The sequence below is a fragment of the Oryctolagus cuniculus genome, chromosome 10 (genome assembly GCF_051225735.1).
Source record: "Oryctolagus cuniculus isolate XC-2025 breed Fujian yellow rabbit chromosome 10, ASM5122573v1, whole genome shotgun sequence".
Lineage (NCBI taxonomy): Eukaryota > Metazoa > Chordata > Mammalia > Lagomorpha > Leporidae > Oryctolagus > Oryctolagus cuniculus.
Genome location: NC_142876.1, coordinates 86948716 through 86967504, shown reverse-complemented (window position 1 = coordinate 86967504; position 18789 = coordinate 86948716). Strand labels below are relative to the sequence as shown.

General features: G+C 42.1%; 1 long non-coding RNA gene across 3 annotated transcripts in view; it reads right to left on the bottom strand.

The window, feature by feature from the left end:
- Positions 1–18789, bottom strand: part of LOC149124326 (uncharacterized) — a 39550-nt gene that overhangs the window by 3202 nt on the left and 17559 nt on the right. The window contains exon 4 of one of the 3 annotated variants that reach the window (XR_016214757.1): positions 10483–10869. The exons of 1 other annotated variant lie outside the window; for it this stretch is intronic. This is a non-coding gene — a long non-coding RNA (uncharacterized LOC149124326). Of the gene's footprint in view, positions 1–10482; positions 10870–11165; positions 11608–18789 lie in introns of those variants that run through there. One more of the 3 variants, XR_016214756.1, reaches the window with a different exon arrangement.

The window sequence follows — 18789 nt, the reverse complement described above, 5'->3', positions numbered from 1 at the left end:
CCCAAAATAGCCACAATCAGCAAAGATTTTCAAAATGTATTATTGCCAAACTCTCAAAAGTACAATACAATTAGAAAATTCTGAAATCTGCAAAAATAAAGTACCAAGTCACATTTGAGGGAACCTCCACTAGGTTAGCACCACCTTTTAAGCAGAAATTTCATATGCCAGGAGGAAATGGAATGGTATATTCCAAAGCCTGAAAGAAAAACATTGCCAATCAAAAATATAACCAGATACCCTTTGTAAATGAAGGAGAGACAGTTTCCAAGACAAGCAAAATCTAAGGAAATTCACCACCACCAAACTGGCCTTACTAAAGATGCTTTAGAGAGGAATACATACAAAATCTAAAGAAAGATGACTACTGTGATGAAAACTATGATGAAAGTGTAAAACCCACTAGAAGGACACATCCACAAAAGAGAAAGAGAAAACAATCAAGCCTTATCAACACAATGAACAATCAAAACACAAAGATGAACAACAAAAGAGGAAGAAGAGGAAAATGGATACTCAAAATAAATGGAAGAAAATTTTTAAATAGGCATAACATTATTTATTAATATTAATAACAGTGCATGTAAATGGATTAAATCTCCCAATTAAAAGATACAGACTTGCTGAATGGATTAAAAAACAGACCCAACAATATGTTGCCTACAAGAACTCACTTAATTATAAAGGCACACACAGACTAAAAGTGAAAAGATAAAAATAGGGGCCGCACTGTGGCAGAGTGGGTAAAGCCGCTGCCTGCAGTGCCAGCATCGCATATGGGTGCCGGTTCAAGTCCTGGCAGCTCCACTTCTGATCCAGCTCTCAGCTAAGACCTGAGAAAGCAGTGCAAGATGGCCCAAGTCCTTGGGCCCCTAAACCCACAACGGAGACCCAAAAGAAGCTCCTGGCTCCTGACTTTGGAATGGTGCAGCTCCAGTTGTTACAGCCATTTAGAGAGTGAAACACCAGATGGAAGATCTCTCTCTGCCTCTGCCTCTCTATAACTCTGCCTTTCAAATAGATAAAAACCTTTAAAAAGAAAAAATAATATATATTCTGTGGATACCAGAAGTCAGCAAGAATAGCCATACTTATATTAGATAAAATAAGCTGAATTCAAAAACTGTAAAAACAAAGATCACTATAAAATTATCAAGGGATCAATTCAACAAGAAGATAGAATGATGATAAATGTGCAGTTAGTACTAGAGTACCAGATCTTCTTAATACAAGCAATATTAGATTTAAAGAGAGAGATCGGTTTCTCTGCTATACTAGTGGGTGAATTCAATACCCTACATCCATCAATGCAGAGATCATTCAGACAAAACCAAGAGAGAAAAATCAGAGTTAAATCACATTTACTCTTCTTCTTCTTCTTCTTTTTTTTTTTTTTTTAATTTTAGCTCCCACCTATAAGGGAGAACATAGGATATTTGTCTTTCTGTGTTTGGCTCATTTCACTCAACTTAATGTCCTCCAGTTGCATCTATTTTGATAAAAATGGTAGAATTTTACTCTTTTTTTATAATATTGCATTGCATATATATATACCACATTTTTTTATCTGTTCATCTGAAGATGAGCACCTTGGTGAAATCCAAATTTTGGCTATTATGAACAGTGCTGCTATAATCATGCTGGTGCAGGTATCTCTTGGATACAACATGTTCATATCTTTTGGGTATATACCCAGAAGGGGGATTGCTAGATGATATGGCAAGTATATTTTTGCTTTTTAAAGAAATCTCCATACGTGGTTGCACTAATTTACATTCCCACCAACAGTGTATAAATAAGCAATCCTCTTTCTCTACACATTTGTCAGCATGTTACTGTCTGTCTTTTGGATTTTAACCATTCTGTTGGGATAAGGTGATATCTCATTGTGGTTTGGATTTGCATTTCCCTGAACCAAATGGATCTATCAGACATTTGTAGATCATTTCATCTGACAGCTACCGAATACACACACATTCTTTTCATTAACATGGAACATTCTTGAAAATAGAAAATTTATTCGGCCAGAAAACAAGTTTCAACTATTCAAAACTATTTAAATTATACCATGTATTTTCTTCTGACCACAATGGAGTAAAATTAGAGATTTTTTAAAAAAGAAACTTTAGTTATTACATAAATGCATGCAGAGTGAACAACATGCTTCTTTTTTTGCATTTTTTTATTTTTTATTTTTATTTTTGACAGGCAGAGTGAACAGTGAGAGAGAGAGACAGAGAGAAAGGTCTTCCTTTGCCGTTAGTTCATCCTCCAATGGCCGCTGCGGCCGGCGCGCTGCGGCCGGCGCACCGTGCTGATCTGATGGCAGGAGCCAGGTGCTTCTCCTGGTCTCCCATGGGGTACAGGGCCCAAGGACTTGGGCCATCCTCCACTGCACTCCCTGGCCACAGCAGAGAGCTGGCCTGGAAGAGGGGCAACCGGGACAGAATCTAGTGCCCCGACCTGGACTAGAACCCGGTGTGCCGGCGCCACAAGGCGGAGGATTAGCCTAGTGAGCAGCGGCACCGGCCACAATATGCTTCTTTTTTTTTTTTTTTGTTTTTGTTTTTGTTTTTTTTTGTTTTTGTTTTTGTGACAGGCACAGTGGATAGTGAGAGAGATAGACAGAGAGGAAGGTCTTCCTTTGCCGTTGGTTCACCCTCCAATGGCCGCCGCGGAGGCGCGCTGCGGCTGGCGCACCGTGCTGATCCGGTGGCAGGAGCCAGGAGCCAGGTGCTTTTCCTGGTCTCCCATGAGGTGCAGGGTCCAAGCACTTGGGCCATCCTCCACTGCACTCCCTGGCCACAGCAGAGAGCTGGCCTGGAAGAGGGGCAACCGGGACAGAATCCGGCGCCCCAACCGGGACTAGAACCCCGTGTGCCGGTGCCGCTAGGCGGAGGATTAGCCTAGTGAGCCGCAGCGCCGGCCCCACAATATGCTTCTAAAGATGCAATAAGGCAAAGATAAAATAAAAAGTGAAATTGCAAAATTTCTCAGAACAAAAAGGGAAATAGCATATTAACATGTATGTGATATTGCAAAAATGCTGAGAAAAGTTTATACCAATGAGAACTTCTATTTCCAAAAATAAAGATACCAAATAAACAGCCTAATAATGTATCTCAAGAACCTACAAAAGCAGTCACAGACCAAACACAAAGATGGTAGAGGAAAATAAATTAAAAATCAGAGCAGAAATAAACAAAATAGAACCTAAGAAAACAATAAAAAGATCAATTAAACAAAGTTAGGTTTTTAAAAGGAAGTATGAAAACTCTTTATTTAGACTGAACAAGAAAAATAGGAGATTCAAATACATAAAATCAGGAGTACATGTTCAGCACAGTGGCTAGCAGTCCTCTTGGAATGCCCTAATTCTGTATCAGAGTGCATGGGTTTCAGGCCTGCCTCCACTTCCAATTTCCACTCCCCGCTAATGTGTATTCTGAGTGCAGTATCTCACCCCATTTTGCTGCCCACACTACAGATCTAGAATGAGTTCTAGGCTCCTGGCTTCAGCCTAGACCATTCCTGGCTGTTGTGGTCATTTGGGGAGTGAACAAGTAAATAGGAGATCTCTCTGTCTGATTTTCAAGTCAAATGAAAGAATTAAAGAAAATATTACTGCTGATCCCACAGAAAGGCAAAAGATCATTAGCAACTATTATCAACAACTATAAATCAACATATTGGAAAGAAGGAATGGATAAATTTCTAGACACATAAAGCCTACCAAAATTGAATCATAAAGACATAGGAAACCTATCCAGACTAATAACAAAAAATGAAATTTATTCAGTTATAAAAAGCCTCCAAAAAAAAAGAAAAGCTCAGAACTGGAAAGTTACACTGCTGAGTTCTTCCAAATCTTTGTGGAAGAACTAACACAAATTCTTCTCAAAACACTGCAAAAAATTGAAAGGCAGCAAACTCTTCAAAATTCATTCTATAAGACCAGCATTACTCTGACACCAAAACCAGATATAGATCCAACAAAAAAGAAAACCATACACCAATTTCACTGGTAATCTTAGCTACAAAAGATCTTAACAAAATACTATCAAATTGAATCCAACAGCACATCAAAAAGATCATTCACCATAAACAAGTGGGATTTATCTCAAAGCTGCAACAATGGATCAATAATGTACCACACCAACACAATAAAGGGTAAACATCATACAATCATCTTGATAAATGCATAAAATGCATTAAATAAAATCCATTTATAATTGAAATAATGAACAAATTAGGTGGAGAATGATCACAGACTCAAGGCTGTACATGACAAATTCACAGTCAACATTACAGTCAATAAAGAAAAGCTAAAAGCATTTCTTCTAACACTAACATCTGGAACTAGACAAAGGATGACTGCTCTCACCACTCTTATGCAATATTGTATTGGAAGTACTGGCCAGAAAAAATTGGGCTAAAGACAGACATGAGAAGCATACAAACAGGAAAGAAGAAAGTCAAATTATCCCTGTTTTCCAATGATAGGATTCTACATTTAGAGAAACCTAAAGAAAACACCAAACGACTGTTAGAATGGATAAATAAACTCAATAAAGTTTCAGGTTATGAAATTAACACACAAAAATCAATAGCATTTTTATATACCAATATCAAACTCACTGAAAAAGAAATAATAAAAAGCAGTCCCATTCACAATGGCTACAAAAATATTCCATCCACAGATAAATTTAACCAACTACCTGAATGATCTCTGCAATGAAAATAATAAAAAACTGATGAGGATATTAAAAAATTGAAGAGGACATTTAAAAAAATACAGACATCCCATGTTTGTGGAATGGAAGCATTAATATAGTTAGAATATCCATACTAACCAAAGTGATTTACAGGTTTAATGCAATCCATGTCAAAATACCAACGACGTTATTGGCATAACGAGGGAAAACAATCCTAAAATTCATTTGGAACCGCAAAAGACCTGAATAGCCAAAACAACCTGGAGGAAAAAGAACAAAGCTGAAGATATCACAATATCTGCTTTTAAGACATACAACAGAGCTATAGGGATCTGTTGACATAAAACAGATACACAGGGCCATGGAAAAGAACAGAGGTCCCAGAAACAAACCCACGCATCTACAGCCAACTGATTCTCAACAAAGATGCTGAGAAACACAATGGAGGAAGGTGGCGTCTTCAATAAACAGTGCTAGGAAAACTAGGCATCTGTAGCGACAGATTTAACTTGATCCCTACCTCTGGCCCCGTGAAAGAATCAACTGAAAATATGTCAAAAACCTAAGTTTAAGACCTGAAACTGTGAAAATGCAAGAAGAAAACACAGTAAGCACTTCAACATATTGGTGCAGCCAGTGGTATTTTGGAGAAGATCTGAAAAAATAGGCAACAAGAGCAAGGGAGACAACTGGGTTTATAGCACACTAAGAGGCTTCCACATAGCAAAGAAAGCAACCAGCAGACAGAAGGGACAACCTACAGAATGGGAGAAAATTTCTGCAAATTATTCATCGGACTAACTCAAAAAGCTCAGGAACAACAACAACAAAATCCAATCTAAAGAATGGACAAACAATAGGAACAGAAACTTCTGAAATGTAAATGCCCAGGGCTGGCACTGCAGAACACCAGGTTAAGCTACCACTCGCAGTTCCCAAATCCTATAGAGGAGGGCCGATTTGAGTCCTGGCCGAGTGACTTCTGATCCAGCTCCCTGCTAACGCCTCTGGGGAAGCAGCAGAAGACGGTCCAAGTGCTTAGGCCCTTGACATCCATGTGGGAGAACAGAATAGAGTTCCAGGCTCCTGGCTTCAACCTGGCCCAGCCCCAGCCATTTTGGCCATTTGGGGAGTGACCCAGTGGATGAAATCAATCTCTCTCTGTTCCTCTGCCTTTCAAATGAACAGGTAAATTAATCTTTTTGAAAAACCCAAATGCTAATAAATGATAAAATCCTCAATATCAGCCACTAGAGAAATGTGAGATATCATCTCATACCAATTAAAATGGTTATTATCAGAAAAACAAAAAATAACAAAGGTCAACAAGAATGTAGGGAAAAGAGAACTCTTATACAGTGTTTATAGGAATGTAAATTGTAACAGCTATATTGAAGAATAGGGATGTTCTCAAACACTACAAACAGATCTACCATATGATTTACCTTTTATGGATTGAACAGGTCTGGCTCCTCAAACTCATTCAGATGCTCAACTCTGAAGTCTTAATGTTGAGGGGTGATGGCTTAAGGGTGATTTGATTTAGTTATGGCGTCTGAGCAGTGAGCCTGGTGGGAGGTCTTTAGGTGCCTGGGGATTTGCTCTCACCATGGGGTTGCTTATTTAAGCTGAATTTGGCTGAGCTTCTCTCTCCTTCCTGGCTTACCATGTCATCAGTCCCCTACTCCCCCTCTGCCATGGCCATCCTCCACTAGATGCCAGACTCATCGGGCCCCCCGATCCTGAAATGTGAAACTTTAAACTAAGCTGATATAAACCTATTCCTTCCCAAGAAACTCCTCTCAGGCATTTAGTTAATATAACAAAAAATTACTATATCCCCTATTCCACTACTGGGTATCAATCCGAAGGAAATGAAGTGAACATATCATTGAGATACTTGACTCTCATATTTGTTGTTGCACCACTCACAATAGCATAAATACAGAGTCAACCTAGATGGGCAAATAGAGAAAATGTGGAATGAATACACATGGAATATTTTTCAGCCTTATAAAGGACAACACTCTAGTAAAATGGATGGATCAGGAGGCTATCATGTTAAGGGAAACAAGGCAGACACAGAAAGACAAATCCCACATGTTCTCTTTCATACATGGATGTTACAACAAAACTCAATCTGATTGTAGAACAGTGATTACTACAGGTGGGGAGGAGTCAGAGAAGTGAGGATAGAGGTCAGTTGGTAACATGAAAACAACACAGCTACAAGGACTAAGTTCTAGTAAGACACGGCCCAATGGGGTAACTATAGTTCATGATAACCTATTACATAGTTTATGAACAAAGAGAGGAGGGGAGCTTGAAGTCTCTAAAGTTACAGTGACGACTGGGAGAAAGAAATGCTGATTGCCCTGATCTGATCAGTAACATTATATACATTTACAGAAATACTGCACCGTACCCCATATGTATGGACAATTATTATATGTTAATTATAAAAAATATTTATATATTTCTCTTAGAAGAAGAGATACAGAGAGATAGAGATAGAGATAGAGATAGAGACAGAGATAGAGACAGAGAGAGAGAGAGAGATAGAGAGGGGATGGGGGAGCGAGCGCCAGACAGGATCACTCCTCAGACGCCTGCAACAGTGGGACTGGGCCAACCAAAGTCAGAAGCTAGGAACTCCACCAAGATGTGCAGGTCAGTGGTAGGAGCACAATCAACTGAGCCATCACTACTGACTCTCAGAGTGCACAGTAGCAAGAAACCGGAATAAACACTGGAGAGGGATACTGAGCCGGCCACTTTAATTTGGGATGAGGGCATCCTAACTGCTATGCTACCAATCTGCTTCCAAAATTTTCTTTTTAAATGTTTATAGAGATGGAAATGCTAGTTAATCTCATTTATTCATTTCATCATCACAACTGAATACACATAATGAATTATCACATTGTGCCCCACAGATTGGTATAAATTAAAATAATAGTTTATAAAAGGATCACATCACTTTCTTAACTTGACTTTACTGGGATCACATCATTTTCTTAACCTGACTTTACTGCTGCCTTTGTGACTGCTGGCTATTTTGAATATTAATTTATGTGTTTTTTCCTTTCTCCTATTTCATTAGGGCACAAGGTGAAATACAAGGTTACTTCAAAAAGTTCATGGACAAAAAGAATTTTAAGTTTATTTGGTGCAATTTTTTTTTTAAATCCATGCACAGTTTTCTTCTAACATGCATTGTTTTTCAATGAGCTGTTTGAAGACTCCTCCTCACCTGTGTGGATTATGAATACACATATAGGTCAAATAACAAAGTAGAAGGTCCTAGGAGATTCTAACTCTCCTATACAGGACCATGGGGTTTGTAAAGAGAGGCAGAGTGGCAGAAGAGGGAGGGTAAGAGATGTGCTAAAGGATTTCTCCCAAGCTAGGGGCCTAAGGGAAGGGCTTATAGGTTCTGGAGCCATGAGGGGTCTCAGTATCCCGCCTGGTGGAGAAAGCAAAACAAAGGCATTCTTAGGCAGATGGGACCTTTGGCTGACTCCCAGAAGATTCTACATTCCAAGCATTCTACCCCTTGCCCAACCGGGGCTCAGTCTAGGACCCCAGAACTGTGATACAGCTCTGGGTCAAAACCCCAACAATAGCTGACATTAATCGTCTTACCAGCAGAATCAGAGGCTTGAAGTAGAAATGTTGATTCAAGGCAAGATTTCACAACCTCAGCACGACTGATACTTTGGGTTGAGTAACCGTTTGCAGTGGTAAACTCTCCTGTGCTTCCCAGGGCTCACAGCAGTGTGCCTGGTCTCTACTCTCTAGCTGCCAAGAGCAACTCCTCTCCCAGTTGGAACAACTAAAAGTGTCTCCAGACATGGGCAAATGTCCCCCGGAGGTGTAGATACAAACAAATTTGTGCTTGATTGAGAACCATGATTTAAGGCAAAGGAAAGAAAATCTATATTACTCAATTTGTAGACAGAGATCCTTTTTTGCACTGATATCAATTTTATTAACAGTGCTAAGGCAAGCATCCCACTTCTCTTTTGCTTCAGGTTTGCTTCTCTGAGAATGTTTGCCTCGGGCTAATAATTAAACCTTAGCTTTCACTCTCTGAATGCCTTGTCAACAAGAGGACAGCATCCAGAAACAGAGGGACATGTGTCTTAATTATACCTGCGGTGGTTAATGGGCCAGTGAGGCATTCAGGGTGCTCTAAACCCTGGCTGACCTGTCCCAAGCTGGGGCCTGTCAGTTCGACGACGGTGCCAGACTGCAACCAATGCCAGCTCTGGAAACCCTGGCTGCCCTTTAGGGCCTTTTAATTTGACAATAATAAGCCTGATTTGGACTTTGTGTTGCAGAACAGCAACCAAATGTGATTGCCAGCAAGGGCGAGTAGCTGATGTCAGCACTCTTTCCCAGGCAAGAAATGAATGTGATGTTTGCTCCACCTCCTCTCTTCTCACAGAGAAGATGATTCTTGGAGATGATCCACTTGATTATCTACGGACGTGATCATAATTTGGAGGCAGCAGTCACGCCAGATGGCCCACTGAAGCCAGGAGCCTGGAATTCATCCTGAGCCAAATTTCTCACTCCCTGGAGGAGCAGAGGGTGTGTGTGGATGGCGAAGGCCAAGCTTTTCATTTCTGGAAAGGAAGGGAAGACTGGGCGAGGCTCACAAGAATGACCACTGTCTGTGCCAAATATGCATGGTATGACTTAGGTGAGTGCTTAAGCAAACTTCCTGACTGCCGGTGTGGACAGATCCTGGAACAGGATGTGGAGGCCAGCTGGGGGATGACTTCCCCTGGAGGTTGGAGCTGCCTGGGTGGTTTCAAAGCCCAGCCCAGGCATCCCGGATGGCCTCTAATGGTGTATGAACTCACAGAGTCCTTGAGCTGTGTAGGCTGCGGGCACTGGGGTGGGGTGAGACTTGAGGCCAGTAACACAGAGCCACCATGAGCTGGGGACTCCACTATGTGCACAAACAAATGCAGAGAAACCTGTCCACTTACTGGGGATGAGAATTAGTGCTCACTGAAAGAAAAGAAGACCAGAAGGAAGGAGAAGTAAAGGGCATGTGGGAAGCTCTTCTGAAAGTGGTACGCGTGCACAGTCAAGCCAGAGATAAATGAGAGATGCCAAGAGAATTACACTGACAGTTTGATTTAATGAAACAGGAAGGATGAAAAGTATGCTTCAGGATGATGGAGTGGGCCTATTTTACTCTATTAATTTTTAAATATATATTCTTTTTTATCGCTCATTTATTACTGAAATGTACCAGATTTTTCATCCTTTGTCTTGCAAATTGGATCCTGGGGAAAACTCACTTGGGCTTTGGTCTTAGAAGTCATGGTTTTGTCACTTAATCTGTGACTTCAGGACAAGTCTTGCCACCTGTCTGGGCCCCAGCTCCCTGCACATATATACTAGGGGTCTTCAAAAAATGTTCAAGGGAAGCTCCAGTCCGGGCATTTGAGGAGGGAGCCAGTGGACAGGAGTGTACTCTCTCCTTCTGTCTTGCAAGTACACTTAAAAAAATTAAAATAAAACTTCAATCCTAAAAAAAAAGAAGAAAAGAAATCTCACAGGCAATGTATATTTTGAAAAAAAACTATGCACGGATTTCAAGTGTTTCTGTATCAAAATAAACTCATCTTTTAATACTGCTTTTCTACCAACTCCTTGAAATACTCTCTGATGTATAATGCTTGTTTCCTGAAGCATTGTGAAGGTCAACTTTTTAAAAATATACAAACTCTATACAAAAAGGAAATGATACTCCTTTACAAGAAAAATATAATCTCTTCCAGTTCATTCTTTAACTTTCAACGTGAAAATCTGAAAACATCTAATTAAGCGGACTCTCAAAGCTACAATGCTCCATGGTTCTCCACAGTTTTCCAGAAATAGTTCAAACTTTGCAGCCTAGCCCACATGACCTCCCTAGTCTGCCTTTTGTGTATCCGAAGCCTCACGTCCCACTAGTCCCAAGCCTAAACTCAACAGGGCAGCTATACTAATTGATCCACACTGTATCCTCCTAAAGCAGTGAGCACACCTAACTTGAGAGTCGCAGCATGGGAGCCTCTCGCTGGCCATGGCAGACTGCACACTCAGGTGTCTCCTGGGGCCAGGCAGGGACCATCAGCAGTGACGGACTCACCTGGGGGTGTTGGGTGTACAAGTGAGGCAGTTACTACTCAGATTCAGTGAAGTCACTTGCCTCTTAAGAACAGGGCCTCTGTGCTGTCAGATTTTCAATAGAATTCCTCCCCATCCAGATTTTTATGTGAACTTAATTTCTCAACAAGGAATTTTAAAAATCTTCAGAAGGAATTAAAAACGTTTAAAGCCAACTGTTACCCAAATAAAATATGTCACAGAGCTGGATATGTCTATGAGCTACCATGTTCAACTCCTGCCTTTATCCTTCACATATGATGAAATAAAAACAAAACTAGATAAATATACAAAAACAAGAAATGTTAATAGCTGTCCCAATATTTTTTTACTTGATAGAATCATTCTGGTTCTTCAAAATGCTATATAAACACCACCTCTATGGGAAGCCTGGATAGACATGCCTTCCATTTTCCAGCGTCCTCATCATGCCATTCTCTCTGCCGCCCTCTCAGGCCAAGCCACCATCACATGCTGTCTGCCGCATGACCCAGTATGGCAGCCTAAGCTCTGCGCATTTCATCTGTACTTCAGGGAGCAGGTGGGCGGAAAGGGGTGAAGTGCAAAAGTCCTTCTTCCAGATGAATCAGCCCCTCTCAGAGAGCTTTCAGATGCTTTATCCAACAACGTCACTTGCTTTGCTTACATCTCGTTTTCCCATCATTGCTGTAAGGGAGTTATAGAGATGAGCTACTCCACCAAGAAGAATAAAGCCAGGGACCTATTGTCGAGGGGAAAAGGTATTAGGTGGGCAATTAGAACTCCTATCCATATTTATTGACTTGCTTCAACTATTTTAACAAAAGATTTACTTATTCACTTTTTTCAAAAAGGTGGAGAGAGAGAGAGAAATCTCCCCTCTGCTCGTTCACTCCCCAAGAGGCTGACAAAACTGGTGCTGGGCCAGGCTGAAGCCAGGAGCCAGGAACTCCTCTGGGATCTCCCAGGTGTGGCAGGGACTCAAACACTTGAGCTATCATCCACTGCTTCCCAAGTGCATGAGCAGAGAGCTGGGTAGGAAGCGGAGTAGCTGGGGTTCGAACTTGCACTGCAATATGGAACTCTGGTATCTCAAGCAGCAGCTGAATCCACAGCCACAACAACACTGGCCACCTCGCTTCTCCTTTCGAGTGTCCTTTACAATTCATTCCCCAAACAATATCATGTCTTCTTTTTGTTTTTAAACAAAAAAATGCTTATTTTTATGAGGGAGAGGGAGGGAGGGAGAGAAAGATAGAGGGGGGCACATCAGATCTACTAGCCACTTACCAACACCTAAAAGCATCCAGTTCCCATCCTTTCTGCTCCCCCTTCCTTCCTATATCAGCCCTCCCATGTCTTCCCAGTTCAACAGTTCTGTGCTTCAAGATTAATGCAGGCCGGCGCCGCGGCTCACTAGGCTAATCCTCCACCTTGCAGCGCCGGCACCCCAGGTTCTAGTCCCGGTCGGGGTGCCGGATTCTGTCCCGGTTGCTCCTCTTCCAGGCCAGCTCTCTGCTGTGGCCAGGGAAGTGCAGTGGTGGATGGCCCAAGTACTTGGGCCCTACACCCCATGGGAGACCAGGAGAAGCACCTGGCTCCTGCCATCGGATCAGCCGCGGTGCGCTGGCCGCAGCACCCCGGCAGCGCGGCCATTGGAGGATGAACCAACGGCAAAGGAAGACCTTTCTCTCTGTCTCTCTCTCTCACTGTCCACTCTGCCTGTCAAAAAAAAAAAAAAAAAAAAAAAAAAAAAAAAAAAAAGATTAATGCAAAGAGGGCGCTCCCTCCTCCCCAGCTCAGTTTAATGCATTAATCGAACATCAGGAAATGTGTTTCTGGGGTGGGGGGAGAGGATGCCCGTTTGTTTACATTTTGGGGAAGCCAAATCTGGTGCTCTGAAACATCAAAACACAAACAAAAAATACAATCTTATGAAGTTATTTTCCATTGCCTCCAAAATGAAAACACAAAAACAAACAAACAAAAAAAACCAGAAACACACACACACACACGAGTCTCAGAACTGGAAGGGAATTCTCAAGACATAGATCATGCAACTTTCTCTGAAAATGCAAAATGAAGAAATGGCTGGCAATGTTTGCAGCTGGGACAGGGGGAGACCCGTCAATTATTGATACTTGCTTTTCTCTCACCGAATGTGGTGTGTTCCATGCCGGCTCTAATGTATGCAGAGGAAAAGCAGAGAGAGAATGCAGGGTCTCTCATTGACTTGAAGGCTGACATTGCTTTTCAGCTCCAATCAGAGTGAGACCTTCAGAGTTAGGGTGATGCCCTCTGGCCGTACTTCGACACAAAGTGTTGGAGGATGGGAGATCCAGGTGCCTTGCCCCAGTGGCAGATGTCAACACTGAAATGGTCTGAGCAAGTGCACATTTACAAGCCTCTCTTTCACGGGAGACTCAGGAGATAGTATCCGACAGCCTTATTCCAGATGCTAATCAGATTATATCCAGATGCTCTATAAACATGTGTCAGCAGCTGAAAACCCTTCCTCTAATTGGGACAGAATTATTCTTTCCGATGCTGTAGGTAAAACATACAACTTAATATATAACTCTGTGGTTGTTTAAATACACCCTAAGGTGCTTTATTTTTCTGTAACACACACAAAGTCCAGGTTGAACAAACACTGTATGGGCTTGCAAGAAATTTGCTTGCAAAAGAAGAGTGGCGAGAGGCAGCAATCAGGTAGCTACTCCGGCTCCCTGTGATTACAATGCCCTCTCTTCATGGTTTAGGATTCCAGCATCTGACTTGCGGACGGTCAAGGTTTTAGTACATTTTCTTTCATTCTTTCTCACTGAAAAGCTCCTAACATTAGCAAATATAACCTAGTATGTATTGAAGAATGCATTAACGCATTTTTATTGAAATGTATTTATTTGAGAGACAGAGAAGGAAAGAGAGAGAGAGAGAGAGAGAGAGAGAGCAAGTTCCCATCCATTTGCTCACTCTCCAGATGCACACAAAAGCTAAGGCTGGGCCAAGTCCAAATTCAGGGGCTGGGAACTCCATCCAGGTCTCCAACATGGGTGGCAGAGGCCCAGTTACTTGAGTCATCACTGTTGCCTCCCAGGGTCTGCGTTAGCAGCAAGCTGGCATCAGGAGCTGGAGCCCAGTATTGAACCCAGGTGCTTCAGTGTGGGGTGTGGGGATTTTAACTACTGTCCTAACCACCAGGCCAAGTGTCTGCCCAGCGCATGTATGTTTCAACTAAGATTTCAACCACTGCTTGTTGAGGGTCTACCTTACCCACTAGAATACGACAGTGGAGAGATTCAGTGACCAGCATTGTAGACAGTGGTGAGTGAGGAACTCAGGTTCATAGGCGGGTTGACCAGCACAAAGGAAGTTATAGAACCTGTGGAACAATACATCGGAGGAACTTGAGGATGCAAACGGAAGACAGAGGGAACTCCCCAGATTCAGCACAGCATTGGGGATGGTCTGAGAAAGGTTCCCAGAGAAGGAAGAATGGGGTAAAAGAGCCAGGTGAAGTAGCGGTGAGGCACCAGAACACTGAAGACATAGGGAACATGCTGTGCGTGGTGCTGTCAGTGGCTGTCATTACAGAAATTGTCACTGAAGGTAAAGAACTAAAACTGGCTAAAAACGCAAGAGGTTTCCCTCGAAAGCATCAGCTTCCATACTACTAGTTGTGTGCAGAGCAGACCCACACTTCGGGAAATTCCGTTTCTCTTTCGGTTGAGAGGCTGTATTGGGACGAGATATCCCAACTCCAGATCCAACCCCGATCTCCAGAAATAGAGTTCTGGAAGGCACATTCTTAAACAGCTCCCTAGCTGGTCACTAGGCAAATGGAAACCACAGATAGATAATCATTTCACTGCCATTTGGTGTACCAAGACATTAAGATGGTTATTCATTAAAAATATGGAACACAACCAATGCTGGTAAGGATGTGGAGAAACTCCTGCTGTCAGGAGTGTAAAATGGTCTGGCTGGTCAGGAAAGCACATGCGACTCCTCCAACATCAAACATAGAATTCAGAAATTCTAGTTACAGAATCAAAGGCATTCAAAGTGGGGACTCAAAGATACACAAGGGTATTTCAAAAAGTTTGTGGAAACATAAATTGAAAGACAAGTTTATTTTGGTGCAACACAATTTAGAATTCCATGCATGGTTTTGTCATAGAGTGCATTTTCCATGACAATTTTTTAAGATCCTGTGTATGCATGGATTTCAAAATTGTTTTTGCACCAAGATAAACTCGCCTTACAATTCTGTCTTCCATGAGCGATTTGAAATTTCCCTGTGCTTGCACACCCGTGTTCATAGCAGCATTATTTACAATAGACAAAAGGTGGGAGCAATTAAAATATCTCCCAAATGGAGGAATGCATAAACACAATGTCATGTATGCATACAATGGAATATAATTCAAGCTTAAAAGAAAAAGGAAATACTGATAAAGGGCACAACATGCATAAACCTTGAAGATGTTATTTTTAAGTGAAAAGCAGGACACAAAAGATCAACTATTGTATAATTCAGCATACTTGAAGCATCTAGAATAAGCAACACAAGAATTAGAGGTCAGGCCAAGTGCTGAGGCATAGTAGGCTAAGCCTCTGCCTGTGGCACCAAAATCCAATATGGGTACCTGTTCATGTCCCTGCTGCTCCTCTTCCAATCCATCTCTCTGCTATGGCCTAGGAAAGCAGTAGAAGTTGACCCAATGTTTGGGCTTCTGTATTCGCATGGGAGACCTGGAAGAAGCCCTTTGCTCCTGGCTTTGGAAAGGCTTAGCTCTGTCTGTTGTGCCCATCTAGGGAGTGAAGCTGCAGATGGAAGACCTTTCTCTTTGTTTCTCCCTCTCTTTTTAACTCTACGTATCAAATAAATAAAAAATCTTAAAAAAATTAGAGATTACCTGGAAATAGGGGCAGGAGGAATGGGGAGTTAGTGTTCAATGATTCTGGACTTTCTGTCTGGGATAAGAAAAAGGCTTAGCAATGAGGGTGGACAATCCCCCACTCCAACCCCATCCCCACAAAAGCACTGCTCACAGCCGAGGAGCTCTTGCTGTCAGGTGCAAAGCAGAGTGAACTGGCAGCGCTTGAGTCTAAAAAAATCCCTTCTGTGGTGTACCACCACCGTCTAAACACAGGAGTCATCTGGTGAGCTCTAGTTAGTTCAGTACCTGGTTCCTATTCCTGGGAAAACGTCAAGACCATGAAAGACAAAATGAATGAAGAAACTGCTCTAGACTGAGAAGGTAACGAAACACCCCCAGGAACTGGACTGAATGCTGCTCCTGAAAAGACGGTTGTAAAGAATGTTGTTGGGGTGACTGGGATGTTGGCAGGAGGCCCATGGATCAGGTGCTGGCACTGGATCAGCACCAGCTTCCTGATGTCAAGGGGTTGGCCCTGGTCATGCAGGAGAAGTCCTTGTTTTTATGTTACATGCACTGAAGTATTTTATGGTAAAGGGATATCATGTCTGCAATGACTCAAATGATTAAGCAAATACAGACAGGCACCAAGATGGCGGAATAGGGAGGGAGCTTATTGCTATAGTCTAGGGAAAGAGAGTTTAAAAAATGTGGAGAGAGCAACCTCAGGGAATAGTTAGGGAGAAAACGGCACTGTAAACTCCATACAAATTAGAGGGACACTGTGGACCTACAAGGAGCGTGTGGACGCACAAAACTCAGGACCCCAGCAGCCAAGAGCCTCAGCACCAGCTTTGGAGTGAGGTGAGACCAGACTGCAGCAGCCCAAGCCACTGGCAATAACGCTGTGGGAAGAGACTGGTGGGAGTCTGGCTTGGAGCCCTGTGGGGGACAGTGTACCTGCCAACCTAGAGGGGAAAAAAAGGAGGTACATTTCTCTCTCCCCGACTACCCAGTACCAGTGTCCTGTAACTAGCCGGGAGAGGGCGGGTGCCATTTTGGATATACATAACAGCTGCACCAGCTTATGTTTTCATGCCCAAAACCCAGCCAAGCAGAGATGTCTTAGTCTGGCTGGGAGAAATGACAGGCGGTTGGGTGCTTGTGACTGTGGGAGCCTTGTATGCTGGGACTATGAAAATAGTGTGGCTGTGTGGGAGGGTGTAGGGTGCAGCTGGGTCTTTGGGCAGTCACTATGGGCAGCTCCACATGCTCAGGGCTCCCTGATCCCCTCACGAGGGTCATTGCTGCAGGATTCGTGCTCACACCGAGAATTGTATGAATCCTTTGTGTGGTTCTTATGGCAGCATGGACAAATACTGAACCCACTGGGACTAGAATCCAGGCATTAGTCTCCTTTGAAAATAGGAAGTGAGTATGACAGTACACCAACAGAGCTAAACAAACGTGCCCTCTGATTAAAAAGAGAGGTGGAGGGAGATTTACCATGCCCCAGTGGAGAGTCACCTTGGTCACTCTCCTCACCCTGGAGCACTGAATAGAGCTCCCTGGACACACCCAGCATACACCTCAGAGTATTCATTGAAAGAACAGACACTCCACAAATCCAAAGAGACACAGTCCAAAGATAAAAGCCATCTCAGGGGGAAAAAAAAAAAACAGTTAGTATCTCTACAAATGCCTAAAAATAAACACAGCAAGTTAAGAAATAAGATTAAGGAAGATAACATTACACCCCCAAAGGAACATAACACTTCAATACGAGAATGTGAAAATGAAGAGATTGAAGAAACGCCAGAAATGGAATTTTAAAAAATTGATCATAGGATTACTTAGAAGTAATCAGAAGCAAATCTGAAAGAAATCCATATATGACATGAAAGAAACTTTTTCTCTTGAAATTGAGATTTTAAAGAGAAATCAAAATGAAATATTGGAAATAAAGAGTTCAATAGAATAAAAAGTGTGGTGGAAAGCCTTAACAAGTTAACTGGTGAGACAGACGAAAGAATATCTGAGCTAGAAGACAAATCTCAGGGCTGGCGCTGTGGTGCAGTAGGTTAATCCTCTGCCTGTGGTGCCAGCATGCCATACAGGTGCCAGTTTTAGTTCTGGCTGCTCCTTTTCCAATCCAGCTTTCTGCCATGGCCTGGGAAAGCAGTAGAAGATGGCCCAAGTGCTTGGACCCCTGCACCCACATGGGAAACCAGGAAAAAGCTCCTGGTTCCTGGCTTTAGATGGCTGCAGCTCCAGCTATTGTGGTCGTTTGGGGAATGAACCAGCAGATCGAAGACCTATCTCTCTGTCTCTTCCTCTCACTATCTGTAACTCTGTCAAATAAATAAATAAAATCTTAAAGAAAAAAAGGACAAATCTCTGGAAATTTTATATTCAGAAAAAAAAGAAGAAATTAGAAAACTAAAAAACAGTATTGGAAGTCTATAGATATTATGAAATGATCCAACATATGGTCTTAGGAGTTCCTGAAGGTGTGGAAATAGAGAATGAATTAGAAGGTCTTTTAAGTGAAATAATTACAGAAAACTTCCCCAATTTGGACAAAGAAAGGGATGTTCAAGTACAGGAAGCACATATAACTCTCAATAGACATGACCAGAAAAGATCTTCACCATGACACACTGTAGTAAAACTCTCCACAATAAAACATTAAGAAAAGATTCTAAAATGTGCATGACAGAAATGCCAGATTACTTTCAGAGGAACTTCAGTTAGACTCACAGTTGACTTCTCATCAGAAACCCTACAGGCTAGCAGACAATAAGATATATTCCAAATCATAAAAGAAAAAAAAAACTGTCAACTCAGAATATTATACCCTGTAAAGCTCTCATTTATGAATGAAGGTGAAATAAAGACTTCCATAACAAACAGAGATTGAAAGGATTTGACACCACCCATCCAGTCTTGCAAAAGATGCTTAAGGATGTGCTACACACAGAAACATGGTCATTACTATGTAGGAAGGTGAAGAAAGATCTTCCAAAGAAAATACAAAG